The 24,257-nt window shown below is 50.9% G+C and overlaps 1 pseudogene; it reads right to left on the reverse strand.

Annotated features, from left to right (window-relative positions):
* Nucleotides 1-11,556: 11,556 nt before the first annotated feature.
* On the reverse strand, nucleotides 11,557-21,783 carry LOC144157929 (uncharacterized; annotated as a pseudogene).
* Nucleotides 21,784-24,257: the final 2,474 nt, after the last annotated feature.

Below are 24,257 nucleotides of genomic sequence, written 5' to 3' on the forward strand. Positions count from 1 at the left end.
AGAAAGAAAGAATGGAACACGCGCTTCCCTTGGCACGGAGATAACACAGACCGGCGCAGCCGGGCGGTAAAAGCAAAACACAAATAAACAAACCCAATGCATGGTTCGCGGCAATATATTCGGAGTATATTTCCATGCTTCAGCACACTTTCAAAGTATACTCAGAGTGCTTCTCTAAATGTAGTAAGGAAAGTGTATTTTTATTATATTTACAGTGCATTTCCACCATGATCGTTTGGCGGGAAGAAATACATTTTCAATAAATTCTGAATGCCTTAAGCGCACATTCGTGAGGTTCAGTGCATTTTTAATCTATTTGGAGGGTACTTAAAAGCACTGTATTTTTACCGTATTTTTAATAATGTATTTTCAATATTTACTAAAAATTGAGAAAATGCAATTTTTAATGCACTTAAAGTACATTTACAAATACAAAGCATATTTGAAGTGCACTTCAAGCGTACTCGTACGTATTTCAAACGTATTACTTTTCGCTAAGGGTACAGATTGCTTAAAATTGGGAGCTCGTTTTAAAGGAGCCATGAAGAGAAAATACAACTTCGTTTAGTATGAAAGAACTAGGATTCAGTATCTCACTCAGCTCCATTACAGCCCCAAAAGATGTTTTTTAACGAAAAAAAAAACAAGAAGTATTTAAAAACTTTCAAATTTTGCACCCCAGTGACGTGTTATGAGCAAGCATGACGTCATACGGGCCAACAATAAAACATAATTTTCAGTGCGTTAACTGCACGTTAGCATTCAAGTGAGGCGGTCAAATGAAACTAGAGGCCCCATTACAGACGTCCAGTCATGTGTCATCGCGACAGGTCAGTTAGGCGGCCGCTAATCGCGCAAACAAGGTTCCGTGACATCATAGAAAAGTTGCGGGAAATTGGCTCGGGGGTCGCGACTGCTTCGCACGTTTTCTTCAATATCTCCGTTATTTGTTCGAAGATTGCGATGATATTCGTATCATTGTTATCGGGACTAAGCAGTCTTTCTAATAAGCCCAACTTGTATTTTGTCTTCATGGCTCCTTTAAGTCTTGCCTATCATTGCATTAAGACTTTACAAGTTGAAAGCAGAATGATACCTATTTCAATCAACAAATATGAAAAACATAGATGAACAATAACTGAAATGTCACTTGTTTACCTTATGTACACCAAATTTCAAAGCACTATTGAGCAAAAGTGCCAAACTTGGCCCAAACGGCGTCCTTATCGGCTGCACGTCTACCAAACTTGCACAATTGGAGCTTGAACCTCTTTGCACAGGAAGACAGCCAGAACTTGGAGTAGATGTCGTTCAGGGACGGGCAGCTAGGCTCCACCCATTCACCAGGCCAGCCACGAAAGTGAAGCTCCGCTCCCTGCACGGCTTCCGCCCCGCCGCGTGCACAGATTGTTTCTGCGGAGTGGTGAGGATGATTACACTTCTTTGTGAAGATGGTACTGCACCGCGGGAAAAATTATAGCGGTTCCATGCGACGACGGATTGCGTTCGAAGATGCCTTGCTCTCCCTGACGATACTATATTTGAGCACACTCTGAGACTGCGTCGCTGGAGTTTTCATTTGATCGAAGCCAGCTACCTTGTCAGCCACGGCGAGCCGCGTATGGAAATACTGGTCCACACGTCTTATCATTGAGCCAATAAAAAGTAAACACAAGGCTTAGCATGCAAGTATCGAGGTACAAGTAGACAACGAAAGCAGGAGCGTAAGCCGATAGCGCGCGAACGGTAAGAGAATATGAAGCTTACAACGTATTGAACGGCAACAAAACAGTTCTAGGAGCATGGAAAAAGCAGGGCGAAGCCGCGTGCAGTAAAGGGTGGGTTAGGCTTACCAAGGCGTGCAACAGCAAGTTCACGAAAAATACTCCATCTAAATAATTACAAGCAATCCTTCCAACAAGAAAAAGGCACCGCGCGGCAGCCGCTGTGCAAAGCGGTAAGGACGTAGCGATGTGTCAGGCTTGAGGTTGGAACCATGGCCGGAACCCCACATTGTATACTAACATCGGGCACAGACGCCGTCAACGCCATGCCGGCCGTTTTTCTTTGCGCAAAAAAACCACATCAAATGATGTAAGTATGATGTATTTAGGGTCGTCACAGGAAGTCACGTCACTAGTTTAGTTTGACCTCACTTCTTCGGGGCACGTGCCACCGCGGGGGTGGAGGGGGGAGGGGGAGATGGGCTCTGCGTGCGCACCGCGCGGGCCGCAGCATTTTTGTTCATCCTTGCTGTCCCGTCGTATAGATGGTGTTCCCATAAAAGCTAGGGGATCGCCGCTCGGGGGCCGAACGGAACAACTTACACTCACCATGGCTCCGTAGTTTTTTACGACCTAGTGGTGGTTATTTGACAATGGCGCTTGTTCTTTACTCGTTCACGTTGTGAACGTGTTTCCGCACATTTTGGGACCAACATCTGGACGTTGCGGCCATCGAACTTCCAGCTATCGCCTTCTTTTGGCGACCCCCCCCCCCCCCCCCTCGGAGCCGCCTCGCTAAGCCTAGCCGAAGCAGCGCCGACGCCGATCCGCTCATCGGCGTGGAGAAGCAGCTAAGTTCTGAGGCTGTTGGTGCAGCTGAAGCCGCGGCTAGCGTCGCCTCTTCCCCGGAGCACCACGCAGCCGCGTTTCCACTCAACGGGTCGGTGACATGGTGTAATTGGTCACCGTAGTTGAAGGCGAAGGCATCTCTCCCCACGAACATGCCGACTCGACGGGATGGCTACCCTACTACCGCCGATCCTTCAGCCGCGCCCAGCAGAGCCAGCGTGCCACCCTCCCCCTACAAGTCCACCACACCAAGGTACAGCTCCCTCGTCCGCCGTGCCTTCCCAGTCAGCTTCAAGTTCTGGGATTTCGCCACCTCAAAGAACTGTGCCGAAGTATCGACCGGTCCCTCTTCCTAAGGACGACATAAAAATCGTCAACCGCCCTCGAGGTGGGCTCAATGTCACCAATTATACGGGGACTACCCTGTTGAAAGCCCCACGCGAGGCTGCGTTTTGCGTTTCAGGAGACGTGGGGAGACCACCTCAGCGTGAACACGGTGCAGAACCTTCTCGTCCTGAGTTCTCCAGACCCTGACAGAGCGGAAAAGTACGCTCGCATGACCTCCATCGCATTGGAAGGTGCGGTGTTCTCTGCTCATTGAGAAATCGCTGAACGAGAAAACACGGTCAGGGGAGTTATTCGCGGGATCCGGCCTGATAACTCCACTGCAGTCATCCATGATGCAGTGGTGCAGCTCTGCAACCCCACCGCTCTACATGCTGGTCCCATGGGCCAGACGAACAAGGTGCTCGTCTCTTTTTGAGGTAGTTGGGTATCTCCCTACATTGACTACCAGGACACCATTACTCGGTGCTATATCCACAAGCGCAAGCACGAAGTTTGCTCGGCCTGTGGCAACCTGAGCCACCGAGCCTGCGTGTGCCCGTACCCTGACCAAGCCAACTGCGTCGCCTGCGGCCTGGCCAACCCCGTGGACGAGCACAAACGCATCATCAAGTGTGCATTCTGCGGCCTAGCTCATCCAACTGGAGATGCAGTCTGCCAGCAGAGGTACCGCACCCCCGTCGTTCTTCGACAGTGACAGCAACGGAGGGCCCGCAGCCGAAACCGCAAGCGCAAAGACGAGGACCTGCCAAACAGAAGAGGCCGATTGCCAATGATTGGAAACCCCATGGGTCCTCAATGGCTTCCGAGTTGTCGGTCAAGCATCGGTAACTCGGCTGAAAGATTGATACAGCGCCAAGCAAACGGCGACGGGAAGTAACGTCACACGGAAAGCCCATCGGAGGCCGAGTTTTAGCAGACGGATAAAAGCGCATTTTATCGACGCGCTTGCCGTGCACGTAGAGGGTGCAAACACGACTGTTAGAGCAGTGAACAGGCCACAACGCAGCAAAAAGTAGTTACCTAAAGAGCCACAGCACCGTGCCACAAAACAAAGCGTACTCAAACTAAAGTAGAGCCTATTCAAAATAGCGTGCGAGGTAGTGTTAGCCCTCATTCCCACAGCCGTTTTTCACCCCGTCACGTCACCGTCACGTCACCGTCTTCCGTCATGGGCGCCGTTTTTCGACCGATTTCTCGCAGAAAACGGTGCGACGGTGACGGGAGGCCGAGCTATACGTTTCCGTGACGTCAACGCGACGGGACTGCGCCCCGCGGTAATCTAGCCAATCAGGAAACTTACATTTTTATGTCTGAATTTAGCGGAAAGTGAGCAGGCGGTTGGTTAAGTAAAAATCTAAGCCATTCCGGCAGCCAGCCGAATCCATGCACATTGACCGCGAAAATCAGTTTCGTCGTCTGCAGCGGAGGAAAGCGACATTGACCGCGAAAATAAGTTTCGCCGCCGACTGCAGCGAATAAAAAACATGGCCAAGTTTAACGCCGAGGCGCTTGTTGAACTGGTGAGGCCGCATCGATTTTTGTACGACAAACGGCAACCGGACTTCAAGGACACGGAAATGAAAGAGAACAGGTGGCATTTGATCGGCGCAGAATTGGGATTAACAGGTGAGCGATACGCACGTCGCTGCGCTGGACAATGCACCACAGCAAATGTTGTTTCCAGGGGAGGATGCAGCCAAGAAATTCGGCAACATGAAGGACAGGTGGCGGCGGCTAAAAAACACGCAGGAAGCCGCACAAACATCGGAAGGGGGAGAGAAGAGGTCCCCAAAATTACCTGGCGCTACTTTAAAATCATGGATGGCCTGATGGCCAAGGAGCGCACGGGAACGTAAGTGATTGGTGCATGCTATCAAAACATTTCAGACAGCTCGGTGCGGGCAACTATTTATAGATTACCATCTTTTCAGCCTTAAAAGATTCAGTATGCTACTGCTACCTGGATACCTTTAACGGCCGCCTAAAGGGCAGCGCACGGGCGTTTTCGCTTCAATCTGAAAAGCAGTCACCTCGGCCGGGATCGAACCCACGCGCTTGGGCTCAGCAGCATAATGGAATCTTGAGTGTCAAGTGTTTTTAAGATGATAGTTTGCTTTGTTTTGCTGCCGTTTTTCGCTGGGATATGGCTTGTCGCAAAATCGTACGGCGGTGTACAATGTGTCACGGTGAAAATACTAACGCGTAATACCTTTCTTGTTCCCAACAGCGTCGTTTCCGATTTGGTTGTCGAGTATGTGGAGCCTGACCACACGCAAGTGACATTCTTACATCAATACAGAGAGATTCATTTGCATGCTGAAACAAAGTGAATTTACTATGTCTGGGACTCCTTCCTCCATTTACGGCGCTCTTCATTTGCTTCACTTTGCAGGACCAAGCCTCTGGCTTTAGTTAAAGGGGTGGCTGGCTGTTCCTACTGGTAATGCAAAAGTCTATGCGTTGTTTTTGTCAACCCTGCCTCATTGTCTTAGCGTGTATCAGTAGCATTCCTACTATCATTCATAAAAATAACAAAGAAAAACCACACTTGAGAAAATTAGCTATACATATAGTGTCGCAACAAAATAGAGCTGCCACAGTTGTGTTTCAGTCCCCGGGTGTAGAACGTTTGTTTTCACTAGCGTAATTGTAAATCCCTCGATAGGTATACCTATACGAGAGGCCTCCTTGTTTCAGCAATGGTACTCATTTGTGTAGTTAGGGTGTAAAATAATAGTAATAATAAAATCAAGTAGTGTAGTTAGGGTGTAAAATAAATATAGTTTGCGTACTCCGGTTTACTGGTACAGTGAATAAGCAGAGCTGTCAAACACGGTTAATTAGCGCGCTAAATGCATACTTGTCCATGTCTATGCAAAATTGATACGCAGAACAGGCTTTCACGCGCTGTGTGCGTGATTCATTAGAACCATACGGCGATATTGCATGTGGCCAGTCTATATTGTTTACATTGTTTCTTTGGTGTTTATGTAATTTATGATATTGTAATAAAAGCGATGGTGTCAAATTTTTTCAAGGGACACGGACTTGGAGTACCACGACGGCAATTCTGGAAGGTATGTGAATAAGTAGCTGAGAACTGCATGTCTAGCACTACAGAAAAGGAAAAAAAAAAACCGCGGAAGAAATGTACAGGACGACGTAGAGTTTCGTTTGAAGTCGAACTATTTTTGCTGTTCAATATTGTTTGCTGTACTGCTACAGGTACGAAATGTATAGGCTTTCCTTTTCACAGCATGGAGCAATGCGAGCTGGAAGAAGTGTTGGTGGAACCTTGTCGAGTCGAAGCGCCGGCAGCGGCCACAACACAGCAGTGCGCCAATGGGCCGCCTAAGAAGAAAAAGTAAATGCCGCGCTATTTGGACATGTTCTTGAGAGAATGTCTTTACGAGCGGATGACATTAATGTCTCATTACAATACCCGTAGGAAAAGGTGCAAGGGTACCTGTGACGAAATGGAGGCAGTGCGGGAGATACATCGAGGCGATGAACTCGGTGTCTAACCAAGAACAGCAGCCCCGGCACAGGTGCCGCCTTTTTTTCGATTTCATGGCTGCATCAGCTAAGACCTTGCCAGCTGAAAAACAACACCTGCTAATGCGGAGATGCCACGCTGTGCTCAACGAAGCTCAAGAGGACTGAAAACCTATATGGAAGCAAGGAACCATGCAGTATAACACCGTGCAATAGTAAAATTAAAAGCTCGTTAATTGGAACTGGGTAATTCGAAAGTACAGTTAATTCGATTTGACGCCCTCGTCCCGGCACAGGCTTGTATATTTCAGTGGGGCAAAACTCGCGATAAATGTAATGCGTTGGTATCTCGAACGGTTAATTTTAACTGGGATTCCCTGGTTTTTCATCGCTCCTCGCAAAAGAGTCGCCCACAGTGACTACAATGTAGTGGAAATCCAAAAGAAAAGAAATTTACTGGATAATCAAAACAAAACAAAATACCGACACCGTAGCGCGCGCGCACGCTGTTTCCGCAGCGCAAGCCGCGCCGCAAGAGCGGGTCACTGAACTCCATGCACCTTATTTACGCAATCACTTGCCACAAACGTGAAGTAACGCCTAATTCGCGATAACGAGTACACAGGTGGCGTCTTTGTGTTGTGCCCACGCAGTGCTTCGCGTAGGCCATTCATTCTAGCGCCTGCCTTGTAAATGCAACTCCGCTCTAATTCGCCCACTGTCATGTCCCCTCTTCGAGTTTTAATGAACCAGCTTTTACTGTAGAAGTGTCACAACTGCAACAGCATCGCAGGCACTATGCGTCACTTAGCAGATTATGTATCTTTATTGGTGTTTCTATTCATTTTCAGTGCAGTTAGCATTTTTTTCGACATGCCTGGTTTCTGCGGTATTGCAGTTTTGTCTTGGTACGAAACTTTTTTTTCTGCTTTATTTGTTTAGTTGCTTGACCTTGCCTTGACGGTTTCTAATACCCGGACATGCATGCATATTTCGCTGCACAAACATTTCTGCACACCTTGTTTCAAGCCTTCCCGTGCAGTATGAAAATGTACGAAACATTGCTAATGTAAAATCAGTACACTGCCTTTTGCACTTCAAAGTCCTGGGATTTGCTTCTGTGTTTGGCTGTCTCGTGTGTTTGTGTAGATGTTGCATTGCAGTTGCTTGTCCCCCAACTGATTCCTTACTTTTTCAATATTTCCTCTACTTCGGTTGGTGTTCTGTTTACAGATAGTTCTTGTGTAGTCACAATTTTTTGTTTGTTCATTTGCAATGTGGGGGAACCGTTTCAGGTGTGTTGCTAGTTTGAAGTATTTATTTGCGGTTGCTGCATTTCATCATTCCACTTTGCGCAGTGGACTTACTGAACATAGTGGAACTTAACGTCGTTACTCACCGAAATAAAGGGCTGGTTAAACTTGGAAATGTCATACCTTTTTGTCTCGCTTGGTTCACAGCTCATTAAAGCGAAGCTTTAGTGCTCTCACTGATGGTGCGTGTACCGTGACAACGCCAAACCGAAAAGGCTACTTTGTCTGACGATGTCGCGGAATGCTAATAGGCGAACTTAAAGAATGAAACACTTCAGTGGCCACCATGAAGCGTACTGTCCCCCAAGTTATGGCGTCGATGGCTGTCCGCTTCGTTCATTTTGACGTGGTCGATGCGGTTTGGATAACTCACACAACAACCAAAGAATTCATCAAGAGAAAGCTTCTCCTCCAAACGTCGTCATTAGTTAGATATAGGGGTGCATTATGTGGAGTTGCATGAAACATAGCACATTTACGAAACCAGGGCAGTGCACAGGTGTTTTATTTGCTATAAAATGAAAGTAACCTTGGTTACACAAACAAATGCGCACTTACTGATGTACTTGCAATGCACCAGCCCACATAAAAAAGTACCCCATCTCCCCGAGGGAGGGGAACCCTGAGTAGGATGCGGAGCATCGGGGGGTTCCGCTGCGTTCCGTTGTGTTAGTAGTTGGGTTTCCCGTTCTTGAAGGTTCGGTTCCACCGCTCGCTTCGTACGTTTGCGTTTCACTTCACGTTGTCGAAGTTCCGGTACCGCCGCTCGACGTTCTCGAACCGACGCTGCTTGACGTTGCCGAAGCTCAGGATCCGCTGCTCGACGTTGACGCTTCGAAGCTGCTTCGCGCTGACGAAGTTCAGGGTCCGCCGCTCGCTTCAAGCGTTTGCGTTCAGCGTCGCGTGCCCTTCGCTTCGCAGCTTTGTCTTGAGTGGACGCAACGTTGCTATTAGTGTTGGGGCTGATGCTGACGCGTGCTTGCGTCAGCCCACTCACTGACCGGACTGTTGCTTCCATCACACTTCATCGGAAGCATCAACGGAGTCAACCGAAGCAAGCGCTACACTGAACGCGCGCAGCTCTCTACCCGTTTTATATTGTCACCGATAGCACGATGGACCTTGGTGGTTTAGGGTTGAAGGAATTGGCTTTATTGCCACGCACTCGTTGGGTCCTAAGAACAGCCACCGCGCGCTTGTCGAGAGCAAACAACGTCGTCTTCCTCTGGCCGTCACTCGATGATGATAGTAAGGGGTTGACCATCCGCCGTGTCAATGAATACTAATGATTGCGGAATTACCCCCTTCTTCAAAAAGGCATCGTCCCGATGCGAGTGGATACGTAAACTGCAATGCGCTACTCTGGAAGTGACGGCTGGAATGCTAGCGAACAAAGTAGGGTTTGAGGCGCACAACATGTACAACGTCCGGACGTAAATGTCGTCGGGATGAAGAACGCACTGCGTCTGGTAGTACCTCGTAGTTAACGTCGCTGATACGGAGCAGTATTGTATACGGCCCGAAATAACGCTTAAGGAGCTTTTCGCTAAACCCACGGCGTCGAACGGGTGTCCAGAGCCACACCTTATCTCCAGGACTAAAGTGTACGTCACGTCTACGAAGATTGTAGCGAGCAGCGTCGACTGACTGTTAGGTGGAAATTCGGATTCTGGCTAATTGCCGGGCCTCCTCTGCGCGCCGAGAGACTAGTCGAGCGTCTTCGTGGGCATCATCATTGGGCAGGAGGGGCAACTTGGCATCCAGCATTGTGGTTACTTGCCGGCCATGAACCAGGTTAAGCGGAGAAAACCCTGTTGTCTCCTGGATTGCAGTATTGTACGCGAAGGTTACAAAAGGTAAAAGCTCGTCCCATGTTCGATGCTCCACGTCGACGTACATCGCCATAATGTGGGAGGCATGTCATTTTCGTCGTGGGAGGAGTTTCGTCAGCGCTTACTAGTGACTTTCGCTAGCAGCGACCACAAGGAAAAGGGTGAAGCTGCCCTTGAAGCCAGAAATCAGCACCAGAACGGGAGCGTCACCATGTACGCCGAGGATATGACCCGTCTTTTTAGGCGCGCAGATCCTGCAATGACAGAAGACAGGATGGTCCGGCACCTCATGCGCGGCGTAAAGCAAGACATCTTCGCCGGGCTGATACGGAGTGCCCCGAGAATGGTTGCGGAATTTGTCAGTGAGGCTGCAATAATTGAAAGGGCACCTCACCAAAGGTCCAGGCAGTACAACCGCGAGCAAGCCGTCTTGTCCTGTGTAACCGAACAGGTGAGCCCTGGGCTCCGCGAGCTCGTAAGGCAAATTGTCCGCGAGGAGCTCCAGAAACTGCAGCAGGAACCTGTGTCATCGGCTTCAGTGTCCACTGCGGTGATCGTGAGGGAGGAGGTAAGGCAAGCTGTACGGGCACCGGAACGAATTTACGTGTCGTGGCAGGGTGAACCACGAGCCTCGTATGCCGCAGCCGCGCAGCAAGCCGCTTACTGCACCCCTCCAACAGTCGCCACCATCACACCGCAGTCTACCCCGGGGGTAATACGAGGCAGCGCTCCCTACCTGACGCAAATAAGCCGTCGGAAGAGTGAACTGGGGCGCACCTCTGACCACAGGCCCCTCTGCTTCCACTGCGGGGAGGAAGGGCACGTGTACCGTACCTGCCATTATCGCCGAGCTGATCTGCGGGGATTCGCGCCCGATGCGCCACTTCCGCGAAACAGACAGCGACCGCCGGAGGTCGCGGACTACATCGAACGCCGGAGCATGTATCCACCGGACTACATCGCCGAACGCCGGAACACGTTTCCGCCGGACTACATCGCCGAACGCCGGAACACGATTCCGCCACAACGCGTTCAATCCCGGTCGTCGTCCCCTGCCCGACGTAGGTCCTCTAGTCCACGGTTCTCCTCTGGTACTGCCGACCGACTCTCCGGAAGCCCTGAACGGCGGGGAAACTGAAACCGGCAACGTCTGGAGGTGAGGCCGCTAACCTAAATGACTGCCAAGATCCTCCATTGCAAGAACGACGACAAGACGACGAACAGCCGAAACCTAACTGTAATCCTACACCTATTACCTGCGATGTACTCTTGGATATCGACGGCCATGCGACGACAGCTTTGGCTGATACCGGTGCGGACTATTCGGTCATAAGCGAAACTCTGGTGTCTGCGCTAAAGAAAGTGGTCAGCCCCTGGACTGGCCTGGAAGTTCGTACAGCTGGAAACCACCTAATAAGCCCTGACGGTAGGTGTACTGCGCGGATAAAAATACGCGGCTTCACATACGTTACCAGCTTCATTGTGCTCCCGGAGTGCTCACGAGATTTAATTCTCGGCATGGATTTCCTGCGAACAAACGGAACAGTTATTGATCTGCCGAACTCCAGAATTACCTTTTCGACAAAAAGAGCCATAGCGAGCCACATTGAAGACAAGCGCGATGGGGCGTTACGCGTTGTTGACGACGATGTCACTCTACCCGCCCGTGCTAGCTGGTTTGTTAATGTTAAAAGCGACGCATTCGAGGACTGTGAAGGCATCGCCGAAGCCAACATTCGCTTGCTTCTGGAGAAAGGCCTATGTGTTGCAAGGGGATTCGTCAGCCTGCAGAATGGATGCACGCCAGTCCTGCTGACTAATTTTTCCAATGAGCGTCGAGATCTTACGAAAGGTACCACTATCGCGTTCATCGAGGGAGTCGCCGATGTCACGTCCGTAGGCGCGTCGAACACAGCATCAATTGGTACAATCACAGCTGACCTGGGCATACCTGTGAAAATTAACCAATACCTTTCGACAGCTGAAGTGGAAGCCTTAGAACATCTGGTACAGGACTCCTCCGACTGCTTCGCCACGTCCTCCAAGGTGCGTCAGACTCCCATCACGAAGCATCGCATCGTCAACGATGAATCCATCAGACCTATGCACCAGCAGCCCTACAGGGTGTCGCCCAAAGAGAGGGAGGCCATCAAGACCCAGGTCGAAGAGATGCTCCACGACGATGTTATTCAACCGTCTAAGAGTGCATGGGCCTCACCTGCAGTGCTTGTGAGGAAAAAGGACAACACGCTTCGCTTCTGCGTCGACTACCGCAAATTGAACAGTGTCACTAAACGCGATGTTTACCCCCTTCCGCGAATAGACGATACGTCGGACCGTTTACGCGACGCTAAATTCTTCTCGTCCGTAGACTTAAAATCTGGCAATTGGCAGATCGAAGTTGATGAGAGAACCGTGAGAAAACAGCTTTCGTAACTCCCGACGGCCTCTATAAATTCAAAGTCCTTCCATTCGGCCTGTGTTCTGCCCCGGCAACGTTCCAACGAATAATGGATACCGTGCTCGCTGGCCTGAAGTGGCAGACATGTCTCGTTTACCTAGACGACGTGGTAGTGTTTTCTAGCTCGTTTGAAGAACATTTGACACGGTTAAAAAGCGTTCTGGAAGCGATCCGCTCTGCACAATTAACTATCAAGCCTGAAAAATGCCACCTTGGATTCCAGGGGCTAAAATTCCTTGGACACCTTGTGAGTGCTCAAGGAGTGCACCCGGATCCTGAAAAAACAACTGCTGTGAGCTCCTTCCCTATACCAACTGACAAGAAGGCTGTCCGGCGCTTCTTGGGCCTTTGCGCTTATTATTGGCGCTTTGTGGAAGGGTTCGCTGGAATTGTGGAACCACTCACTCGCCTTACGAAAGGCGACGTACCCTTCGTCTGGACTGAGGGACAGCAAGCAGCGTTCGATGAACTGCGTAGACGTCTGCAAACCGCCCCAGTCTTGTCGCACTTCAACGAGACCAGCGACACGGAAACCCGGACAGACGCCAGTAACGTTGGAATTGGTGCATCCTGCTGCAGTGGCAGCAGGGTACAGAGAAGGTTATAGCCTACGCAAGCCACACGCTATCCAAAGCTGAAAGCAACTATTCAGCAACAGAAAAAGAATGCCTTGCGGTGATATGGGCTATAAATAAATTCCGACCGTACCTTTACGGCAGGCCCTTCAAAGCCGTTAGCGACCACCATGCCTTGTGCTGGCTTGCTAACCTGAAGGACCCGTCCGGTGGACTCGCTCGATGGAGCTTGCGGCTACAGGAATACGACGTGACGGCTGTATTCACCCGATTGAACGTTCACCCGATGTCCAGCGGCTCTCGGCGACCCCGCGAGGCGAGTCTAATTCTAAGCCCAGGCCGGCGCGCCTTGGAGAACGAGGCTCTCACGAACAGGCGGCTGCAAGGTCGTACTGCGGAGTTCGGACTGCTACCAGACGGCCGGAGGACCACTGTATCTTCCAGGATGACGTCACAGGCACAGCAAACCGTTGCACCTTTCTACGCCGCACCTCTACCAGAATGTCACCGATAGGACGATGGACCTTGGTGGTTTAGGGTTGAAGGAATTGGCTTTATTGCCACGAACTCGTTGAGTCCTAAGAACAGCCACCGCGCGCTTGTCGAGAGCAAACAACGTCGTCTTCCTCTGGCCGTCAGTCGATGATGATAGTGGGGGGGTTGACCATCCGCCTTGTCAATGAATACTAATGATTGCGGCATTATTCATAGTTGAAGGAGAGGAGACTAGAGGAGGAGAGTAGCGCATGCGCCGCGAGAACAGAAGCGAGAACGCAGGAGAAGCGCAAGCAGGTGGTAGGAGAGAAGTGGAGAGAGTAACGCGCAGCTGTTGGAGTGCGGGAAAGAGGAGAGTTGCGCATGCGTAGTGTGAGTGCGGACGCCAACGCCGTAGGACATACCCCCGAGCAAGAGATGCTCCGCATCTAAAACCGCGTGTAAAATGAACAAGGGAATCACAGCATTAATGAGGAACAGGAACCAGAAAAATATGGATATTGCGTTGCATCCAAACACCAACTTTTAGTAACCACTTGCTGCATGTAAAGGAAAAAAAAGGCATGAAGGGTGAAGTGTAGAAGACAAAGTGAAATTTTTTCCACCAATGTGAAGAGAAAGCACATCGTGACTTTCGTGCCTGCCCAGCTTAAGGGAAGGCGCTGCAGTGCCCTATTTCGTTTGTGCGTTCTGAAACGGCTGCTCGCCTCCTGCTTGAGGCGCCGTTGCAGAATTTGGGCAGTGCGTGACGTCAAAAAATGTCAAATGCGTGAAAAGGCACATTTCTCCTGCTTGCCACAGAGCACAAAAGGCACCCAACAAATGTGTGCGTAGTTCCGTAACAATATGAAAGAATGGATAGCGGATGGCGACAAACCGCGTTACCTTGCTGAAAAAAAAATAAACGGTTCTTGTAAACTGTTAAATACTGTCACTATCTGCTGGACCTGGGCTTGCTTCGGTAGATGTAATCCATTTGCCAGTCAACCTGCCCAGGACCCATAAAATACTCCTTTAGACGATTGCGCACAACTTCAGCAACGCGAATTGCCCGGTTTGACGCCAGGTATGTTGGCTCCGAAAACACGGGAACAGCTTCACCCTCTTTCCGCCACTCCCCATCAATGACATCTCCGTTCCACGCTTCACTGTCTACAAATCGTGGAGGATAATATCTCCCTTTTTCCTCGTCAAGTGCCATTAAAACGTTGTGCAGAGCTACTGCTGCAAGGACATATCTATTCACATTCTCATGTGTTGCCTTAAACCGCCGCCTCAGTATCCGCCACCGGCTTGTCAAAATGCCAAAAGCATTTTCTATTACCCGCCTCCCACGGGACAACCTATAATTGTAAACCCGTTCCTGGTCACCTCTTAGGGCTCGTCTCGGATACGGATGCATGAGGTAAGGCTTTAAGGGAAAAGCCTCGTCTCCAAGGATGACGTAAGGTGCAACGTCACCCCCAGGAAGGCGGGAGGGCCCAGGTACTCCAAGCCGGTTCGATCCCAGGGCATGATGGAGTGCACTCCGGCCGAAAATTCCTCCGTCGCTCTCGCCCCCACACCAACGAATGTCTACATAAGGAAACTTGTAGGCAGAATCGCACATGCCTAGAAGGATTTTGCTGAAGCACCCTTTGTAATTGAAATTTTTGGAACCAGAGTTGCTGGGAGCCTCGATTGTGACATGTTTCCCGTCTATGCTCCCTGGAAAAAAAAACATTCTGTTAGTATTCACAACCTTAATCGCTGAAGTACTGTAAAAACCAGATATAAAAAAAACTTCATGCAAACATGAACTGGATGCATTTTTTTAGTGTATACAAAAAGAGGCGAGCATTTTTCAGTATTATTTACCGATGCAGTTTGGCACATTCCATCGTTAAAGAAAACCTCTTGCATCAGATTTTCATTCACATTCTGTGCGGGGGCATTTCACGTATTCATATTTCAGGTTGTTCCAGATCGCCAGTGATGTCTCGGATATTATTTTGCTCACAGTCAACCTCCCAGCTTGAAACGCATACGACAGGCTGCGCTGGCTGTCATCGCTAGCAAGGAATCTGCAAAAAAATAATAAACGTATCCGTAGCTGTGAAATGCAGCAAATGAATTAGATGTACACAATATTAGCTCAAGTATACGGCAAGCACATTATGCTTCCTTTGATTAAGGCGCGCAGTCACACTTCTCATTACTTCAGGTTGGCGGCAGAACGGCTGTGAATCTAAATACATATATTTGTCGCATTATTTTTGACGTCATTCAACACAGTGAATTAAAAAAATTGGCCACGTATCTGCTCCTTTCGTTGTAAATGTCGTCAAAAGACGATAGTCTTTGTAGGCTGTTACGAATCGGCCAGCGTCGCCGTACTTTCCCGCAGCACTCCACGGCTGTGCGGCGAAGCCACCTCGTGCGCCTTTCTGCCGTCAGGCGCCACCATGTCGGTGACAAGTTGCGACAAGCCGCGTCAGACTCTTCGCTCTCGGCGCATTTCAAAACTTCGGCGGCTGGCGGCGAGGCTCGTCTCCACGCTCTTCAAGGACACAGATGCCCCGTCGATCGCAATGGAGTCCTCCTCTCTCCCCTCTCTCGGACTCAACGTGCGCGGAGGCTACCAACGGCTTACGAACTCTGGAAAGAGCGTTGTGTGTGTCTGTGACGTTCGCGGCGTGTTGCCGCTTGTTGCGTTTTGACCGTTACCGCTTTTGGGTATAAATAGACCCCCGCAAGCGTTGTAAACCATTCCTGTTAGAGCAGCGAATCGATGTTGTCGCTCTGCTCGAGTCCTGTATTGTAACCTCGCCCGTCGGGGCATTGTTCTTTGGCTTCGGCTCACCTCTCGCTATGAAGTAAACAGTTTACGTTGGCCTATCAGCTCTGGACGTCTTCCCGGCTGCAGTCGGCCTTCACGGTCGCAACAACTGGTTGGCAGAGGTCGGATGGCAACTTCGTAACACCTGGACCCAGCGGTGCGAGATCCAACACCACGGACGTCAAGGCAGCTTCGGACTTCGCAGAATTCACGGCGGTCAAGGGTGAGTGCGGGACTTTTCTTCACTGAGTTTTACCAGGCTTCTGAGGATAGCTGGTAGGGCGTGTTTTTGTCGCGTGGGTTATTCGCGCAAAACATTTTTGGAGCAGTGGGGAAGCAGTACTCTATACCGGCCATGAATTTGAAAGCGTTGAAAAAACCGCAGTTGTTGGAGCTTGCAAAAGAGTGGCGCTTGGATGTTACGGACGCGCTGAGAAAGCCAGAGCTGATACAGGCTATACTCGCTGTTGGGGCTGACGATGAGGAGCTGTCAGAATGCATTGAGCGGATCAATGGCAGGGAGACCGCGAAACGTCAGGTTGCAGAGGCGAGGAAAGAGAGCGAGTACAGGAGCTCGAGTGGCAGAAAGAGGAACGAGAGCACAAGCTTCTACTTGAGCAAGAAAGACAGGAACACAAGGAAAAGATGCGAGGGTATGACCTCGAGCTCGAGCGCCTTGAACGGGAAAGAAAAGAGCTCGAGGGAGAGAGACTCCAACGGGAGAACAAGCACCTAGAGCATGAAGTTCAACTCGACCAGGAAGAAGTGAAGCCCGAGTTAGAATTGTTGCTCGAAAAAGACCTCGTTGTCGAGGAAAGAACGTGCCAGCGCTGTCAGTAGCAGACGCTCGGGAGCGCGAGTCGGAGGCGACGGTTGCGGCCCAGCAGCGTGGCAAGGTTGCTGAGAGAGATAACGACGGCGCATTAGCTCAGACTGTCGGCAGAGGCGGCAGAGGGCAGTGCGTGTCCACTGAGTGCGATAATGTGTCGGCGTTTGTTTTGGAGATCTCGGCCATGGAGGAAGAAAAATGTTAGGAAGGAGCATGACGTCAGGCGGCACAGCTTTGGCAAGCCAACCTCCTCTGACGCCGCATTCTCCTCTCCTCGGGCTCCTCCCGCGCAATGCATTATGGAAGATGCACCACTCTCAGGCCCGCGGTAGCATTTAGTGGCTCCGGCTGGCTGCCGGTGGAGAAGGAGGCGAGTGGCGTTGCCGAAGGCGTCGTACGCGATTTTTCGCCAGCGTTGCGCTCCCACCCTCGTATCCCTCGTATCGTGGAAGTACTGTCGCTGTTCAAAGCGACACGATACGTAGATCCCATGCTCACGGAGCACCTTCACGAGCTGTTAGCCGAATTTGACGCTTACCGCTGGAACCACGACCGGCTTTGCTCGAACGCGCCGCTGTAAACATTCACAAGCACGGAGCGGCCTACGGGTGCGTGGTGTTTGCCAGGTGTGCTTTGAGGATTGCGTTTCCAATTTTGCTGGGAGTTATCGCGCCACCTTTCCTTTACATCATAGTGCTGTAACGAGTGTCCAATCAGATTAGAGGTTGTGCGAGAAGCTTTGGTTTCGCTCGCGTGCGCATTTGCATACATTCGCCTTATCGGTGCTCCGGCATGGTGGCACGTTGTACATGCCACAATTGTCGTGACGATGTCTGTTTTGCGTTGCTGTCTCCTTCAGTGCATTAGAAAAGAAAAGGTGCAGAACCACTGGCGTTGGGTGCGGGCGCGGGAAGAGCAAATCATTTTCCGCCTCGCGTCGCAGGCAGAACGCGGGCTGGTTGTCCGAGTACTGCTCAATCTGTGCGATAGGTATATGGGTAACGAACGCTAAATTACGCCTGGGAGGTGAAAATATAAAATTACCAGAATCAAGGAAGTGAGGTGTGTTTGTGAAATAAAATATGAGGCACGGATGTCGTACTCTGACATCTCCGCTTTTGCACTGCGGCGGAACACGACACTGCGCGGCGCACTTCGACGGATCCCAGAGCTCAATAAATAAAGATGTTTTCTGTCTCTCCCGTCCGAACACTTTGCCTGCACGATCAGCCCGCTGCGCGTTCAGGGTTGCAGGCAGCGCTGCGCGCAACGCCCGGACGGGGACTCGTCGCCGAAACCCGAATATCCGGACGGCCCGGCAACCAAACAGAACGACGCAGCATAGCGCGGGCAGGCGGGCGGCCGCGTGAGGCGCAAAGAACTACCGCTTGCCTATCACGTGAGGCAGGGCATCTCCCATCAGTCTTTCCTTTTTATTTTTTATGACTAGGCTTCACGATAGTCACGTGACGCTCCCTCCTAAACTTTTCTTTCCTCCATGATCTCGGCAGAGTGTTCGGACGGTTCAAATTCGCGGGAGGCTTTGGGAACGGCTACCGACTTGAACGTGAACATTTCGCAGGGTAGCGACGTTTCGCAGGAATGCGTGAACGATGAGGTTACCGAGAGGCCGCACGAGTCCGCTGAAACGGAGGTTGTTCCTTCGGACGCCAGTGCATAAACGAGCGATGTGGTGGCAAAGCCTGCAGCCGAGGCAGCGAACAGTTTGCACGGTTCAGTTGGGAGAAATGACGCTCTCGCCACTGAGCAAGCCGATTCCGTCATGACACCAGCTCAGTTAGCTGACCTCGAGCAACGGCCAGCCGAGCTCGTAGAGATTCAGGTGTCTGGGGCGGCTGAGCCGTCTTTTGAGACAGGGCAGCTTGGATCTAGTGTAGCCTTGACGGCCGCATAACAGAACGAAAACACCCTTCGATGTTGGCTTGCTGAGGGTGTTGCGAAAAAGGCGATGGACGCCGAGAAAGGGTCTGTTGGAAGCTACGAGGTGTCTAATGAGCACGTCGTGCCCTTGTCACTCCCAGCTGATGCTCCCGACGATAGGCCAACATCGGCTGAGCTAGTTGAGGTTCCCGGGTCGCCAGTGGCTGAGCCGAGGTCGGGAACCGACCAGCCTATGAGAACGTAAACGCGTTCCGCTGTTCACTTGCCGAACGCGTTCGCGAAAAGGCGAGCAACGAGGAGAGAGAAAAAACTTCCGCGCGTAATTGTGGCGCATGTTTCAGTGCGGGCAAAGCCGTGAGCTCGCATCGCGCCAGGGGAACGCCGCCTCTAAAAAGGAGTGCGCGCCTTACGTTCGAACGCTGCAAAATCTCGCTCGCTCCTCCGCGCGCTCGACCTTTGTCTAACAAGACGACAGGTGTGATTTCACGCGGTCGCAGCAGTCTCTTTCAGAGAACGGGCGCACCTAAAGTGCGATACAAATTGGGGAAAGCTCGGAGCAATGATGAGAGCTCGAATCGCAGCTCTCAGTGCGAGAAGTGGCTTGTAGACGCCTGACTTTCTCATTTTCATTGTTTTTCCTGGAGCAGGTTTCGCCCTCTACGATTACATTTCTTTTTGTGTGGGACATTTCCAATCACGCGAAATGTCACCTTTTAAGTTTTTCACTTGTCTAAAGTACTACTGGGCAAAAATATAACTAGAGTAGTTAGTTATTCGCGTACTTTTTCGCAACTAAAAGCCTGGCAAAGCTTCAGTGTGGATTTGTCTTCGCACTTGCCGGCGATGCGGTTGTGTCTTCCTGTGTTGTTCTGTTGCTTGCCTGACCAAGCCAGAGACGTTCGTGGGGAGCCACTACTCGTCCAGTGACCCTACCGGTGAAGCTCCAGCAGGGTGTCGTGCAGCCCAGGCCTGGAGTCGAGCGTCTGCCGAACACTTCACTTCGACAGCATCCCTCCGGACAACGGTTGAAGACCCTTATCCATGGGATCTCGGACCCCCGGCGGAGAAGCTGTTACGAATCGGCCAGCGCCGCCGTACTTTCCCGCAGCACTCCATGGCTGTGCGGCGAAGCCACCTCGTGCGCATTTCTGCCGTCAGGCGCCACCATGTCGGTGACAAGTTGCGACAAGCCGCGTCAGACTCTTCGCTCTCGGCGCATTTCAAAACTTCGGCGGCTGGCGGCGAGGCTCGTCTCCACGCTCTTCAAGGACACAGATGCCCCGTCGATCGCAACGGAGACCTCCTCTCTCCCGTCTCTCGGACTCAACGTGCGCGGAGGCTACCAACGGCTTACGAACTCTGGAAAGAGCGTTGTGTGTGTCTGTGACGTTCGCGGCGTGTTGCCGCTTGTTGCGTTTTGACCGTTTCCGCTTTTGGGTATAAATAGACCCCCGCAAGCGTTGTAAACCATTCCTGTTAGAGCAGCGAATCGATGTTGTCGCTCTGCTCGAGTCCTGTATTGTAACCTCGCCCGTCGGGGCATTGTTCTTTGGCTTCGGCTCACGTCTCGCTATGAAGTAAACAGTTACGTTAGCCTAGGGCTTGTGGACTTCTTCACGGCTGCAACAGCGGCTGGCCGCTCGCATCATACACGCTACCACTCGTATGTCGGAGGCCACGGAGCTCGGATCGGGTGCCCCCACTCGGTCGCAACAAGGCATTTGCCCAGGAAATGCCACCCTTTGCTTTCCCGCTCACCTCTCATGCTGTTCCTGTTCCGTCGCGCTCATCCCAAAGTAAACACACTAAAGGTTTGCTCAAGGCGATTTGAATTCACCGCGTTCCACTGCTACAGGCGGGGTTCCTCGATGCCAGCGCTGCAGTACGGCGGAGACGCGCATGAATGGAGGCGGCCGACTACAAGGTTTATAGAACAGTGTGGCCGTGCTCGACGTGTGTTCCAAGCAGAACGTGGAACCTAGCTAGTGGAAACTTTCGTTGCTGTTGCCGCGTGATTTTTCATACGCCGCCAGGCGGCGGCGGGTTTCTGCATTCGATGTAGAATATAATTTGCTATAAAAAAAAACCAAGCATCCAGGATTTTTTTTAATAAAGGAACACTGTAAATATTCCTTGTGTACTAATTTCCTTTTTTATATATGCGTAATGCCTTGTTCTTGTCCAACAAAGTTGACAAGTATGAACATATAAACCGGGCTTAGACGTTTACATTTGGCTGTGAGTATATAAGACTATTGCGCAGTAAGCATTTTACTTTGGCCGAGTGGCTGAATCGAGTTACAGACAGACATACAGAAAGAACGAAATTTCTGGGTTTAAGTAGCCCAAGAAAGACTACCGTCTTTAAAAATTTACTGAGGTCGATCATGTTATCAATTAATTGCTGTTGGGCAATTCCTTTTAGGTAAGGCTGGAAGTATGGTGAAATATGGCCACTGTGAAATGACATTTTTAAAAATCACCTTTCCCATACCTTTTTTGATACCGTGAGAACTTTTGCTATGAAGCAACCACAATGTCGCGCGTAACTAACCGTCATTTCCAGATAAGCGAAATGGGACGAACCACGCATGGGCTAATGCAAGGATCTATTCTCCAGTAAACGACCCGGGCCGACTCGCATGGCAGCAGTAAAAGAGTTCTCGAACACGCATTCTTTATATCGACGTAGGTTTCCGTTCTCGCGGCTGGGCACCACCACTATCCGTTGTCTGCTGTTATTTTGTTTCAGTTTAGGTTCGCGTGCACGTGCGCGCATGAACATTTCAGCTTACCTGAGCGTGATTTTCAGCCGCGTAGTCGCCGTGATGCTCTCTCTCCAGTTTGTGTTTAGTTTCTGTATTGCGTGCCCTACTAACGACAACGGTTTGTCGAAGGTTGCAGCGCTCATCGTCATGTAGCTGCAACAGGTATAACATTTCAGTATTGCATATCTAGGTTCGTCTTGCACCCCGAAACACAATACTTACTCAAAAAAGTATTCCGGGTCAGACCGTCTCAGCAGTGGGATTAGAGTTGCCGAGTGGCCGGACTTTCAATGGCGGCACATCTTTCGCATCCACACGCTCCTCGACCGAGCCTTCCTTTTACGCAAAGACTTGCGCTTTCTCAACACGAACATCAGGAGAAGCGTGCTCAGAAAAACAAAAGACGTAGCATGGTTGTTATGGCTTGCCACCGCTCCTGTAGCATGTAGCACACGGCCCGCGTTCAGACGCGCAATTTGCATATATGTTGCCAACTACCAAACCTGAGTACGCCTGAACGCGGCATGTCGTAACGAATACAAAATTAAGAAAGTAATTCAGCATTCAACAAGATTGTTATTTATTTTTTTTGTTTAGCAATCTGCTCACCTTGAATTATAGATATCACGGCATTTTTATTACTTTTTACATTAACCACGCGCATTTCCAGCCATAACTGATCACTGTATACGCAGACAACCCTGTACTCTGACGGAAAGCTCCCGTGTAGATCCAGTCTGAACACTTCTCAGTTCCGTAGGCCTCTCAAGCTTGGATGTTCCCTGGTTTCCCTATAGGCGGCGTAAAAATCGACGCCCCACGTGACCAACCTACAGCGCTGTTTTCGACCATCAAGTCCACCAGACGGCGCAACCAAAAGGTTACTTTTGGTATAGAATACAAAACATTCATTCCGTGACTCAAACAGCCAACACAGTTCGCTTACAATGTGTTGTTTAAAAATATTATTAACAAATTTTGCATCAAACATCCGTTGAGCAAAAATGTACGCAACTTTTTACGAACAGCCGACTGGTGCACCACCTCGTTTCTGAATTCGCAACCACAAAGCCGCCAATTTGATTCTTCCAACAGAAGGTGAGTGTTATGCACTCAGCTAGAAAGACAATGCAAACGAAACCGTTGTCGCCGTCAATACCTCATTTGTGCCCTTCGTTCGAAATCTTAGCGCAAGTGAACGAGTTGTTGCGGCAAAAAAAATGTTGTCACGAAAGTGACGTACAATTGCAGCGATCGAAATGAAATGATGTCCTGGCCTCTGTAAACTTGCGGATGTCAATAAACGATTTGTTCTCACTTGCTGCTCACTGTGGTCTGTGCCAGTCGAGGCCATGTGGGCACCTGGCGTAACATCACTTCACTAGCGCGGCGCAAGTTAACACGCGGCCAGCGTGCCAGCCAGGAACCAGCAGAAGCAGCCACGGCCGGACTCGACGCTCCTTTCGCGCGCGGGAGGAGAGTCGAGTCCGGCCGTGGAGCAGCAAGCCGGCGGCCGCCGTGCGAGGGCAGCCATGTAATTAAGGAGCTCAAGCGGCCTGTGCAAAAAGCATCCGCCATGTTCACAAAGCCGTGTTTACAGCGCCATCGAGCGGGCGTCCTCGGTAGTTCACGACGCCACCACTACGCTTTTTCTGGCAGTACAGGCAAAGCTATACCTTTGCTTCTCTAAAATCCTCCCTGTTGTTCCGTCAACGTCGCTTTTTGTTGAAGTGACGGTGCCGTGACGGGGAAGGTGACGGCTGTGGGAATGAGGGCTTACACGTTCTCTAGGAATGGGTCATTCTTGTGTTCTAACGCAACGGTGTCCGTCGGGCTACTTGAGCGTTGTGCCTTCGCGCGTTGTTTTTCTCCGCGGCTGGGCTGGGGGACGGGCGCGTTGCTCCGACGTCTGCGTCTCTTATGTGGCCTTGAAACCGCCGTAGTACTCCTGTACGTGTCTGTGATGTGCGTTTTGCTGTCGGTGGCCGTGTTTGACGTATGCCTGACTGGTGGAACAACATTGTTTGCCTGCTGCGGCCGGCCGCTGAAAGCGTAAATCACCATTTCGTTTTTCCTTGCGTGGTACGGCAGGGCTCACGCTCGTTCCCGCCAAAACTTCAGCTGTCGTTTATAACAATTGGCGCACGTGAGGGCTGTTTAGTGTTGGTTCTTGCGAAAAATTAAGTGGTGACATACACGTGTTTCCATTTGTGTGACGCCAGCTCTAGCTATCCTCTTTCCGGCTATTTGTTTACTGTACAAGGGGCCGTGCACGCATTGCAGGTTCACGACGTTCAGCATGCGTTGAAGCAAGACCCATGTGCAGTATTAAGGTACGTCCTCACTTGTGGCGCCGCGCGCTAAAACGCGCGCCGCAAAACGCCCTTTCGTGGCAAGATTCCTCTGCCGCGCAAGGATGGCTCTGCGACCCATTTTTGCGGCAAGGCGCTTTGGAGAAAACTCAACGAGCCAATCCGCTCCCGGTTCCCGTGTGCTGCGAGTTCAGTGCTCTCCCCGGGAAGCTCGCTGGCCCGGAGCGCGCATACCCGTTCATCCCCTGCTCTCCCATCGGAGAGGGCTTAGGCCGTTCTACATGGGGCGAATTTCGCTTGCGAATTCGCAGCTGCGGCGCCGCTCGTCCACCAAAACGATCTATTCTCGTTGCTGTGGCGAATTTCCAAATGTTTGGAAGAGTCGAACTTCTCTTGTGAACGCGGCTTAGCATTTGGCAATATGTCGCAGCAGGGAAAACAGGAAAATAAATCGTTTTGCCGCACGGGCGGCGCCGCAACTGCGAATTCGCAGGTGATATTCGCCCCATGTAGAACGGGCTTTAGGACCGGTTCTC

This window comes from Haemaphysalis longicornis, unplaced genomic scaffold, assembly GCF_048455015.1.
Source record: "Haemaphysalis longicornis isolate Haplotype H1 unplaced genomic scaffold, Haemaphysalis longicornis Haplotype H1 scaffold_1, whole genome shotgun sequence".
NCBI classification, from domain to species: domain Eukaryota; kingdom Metazoa; phylum Arthropoda; class Arachnida; order Ixodida; family Ixodidae; genus Haemaphysalis; species Haemaphysalis longicornis.